Genomic DNA, 698 nt, shown 5'->3' on the forward strand with positions numbered 1-698 from the left:
CCCTCCCACCCCTGGTAACCAACAAAGAAAATTTCCTTCTATAGATAAACCTTTCCTTAACTTTTACAATAACAGACTAATACAATATTTGTCCGTTTGTGATTGACTTATTTCACTCATCATAATGTTCTCCAAGTTCGTCCACGTTATGCAATGTTTTGCAGATTCTACATTATTCTTTAGCATTGCAAAGTATTCCATTGTGTGTATGCATCTCAGCTATTCTTGTAAAGCAGTATATACTGATTTATTTATTTGTTTAATGGCTGCATGACAATGCGCTGTAGCAGTATATCTTTAATTATGAATTTAATTGAACAATTTCTCATTGATAGACACTTCTGTTTCATAACAAACAATGATGATTTCAAAATTCATGTACCTATATATTTGTATATTTGGGTGACTATTTTTAGTAAATTATTTATGTCCTAAAGAGGAACTTTTTTGCTGACTAGAACACATTTTAAAATTTAATACATACTATGAAATCTCTTCCATACCGTTTTTCACAATTTACAGTTCCAATTGCATTTTTACCAAAGATACATATTGTCATCTGTGTTGTCTAGAGAAGTAAAACCAGCAAAGCTTGTATATATGGAGAGAGAGAGAGAAAGAGAAATTTATCTTAGGAAAATGGCTCACACACTTACAGAAGCTGGCAAGTCCCAAGTTCTTGGATCAAACGTCAAGCT

This window comes from Orycteropus afer, unplaced genomic scaffold (assembly GCF_000298275.1).
Source record: "Orycteropus afer afer isolate SDZICR_OR568_19922 unplaced genomic scaffold, OryAfe1.0 scaffold00016, whole genome shotgun sequence".
Taxonomy (NCBI): Eukaryota; Metazoa; Chordata; class Mammalia; order Tubulidentata; family Orycteropodidae; genus Orycteropus; species Orycteropus afer.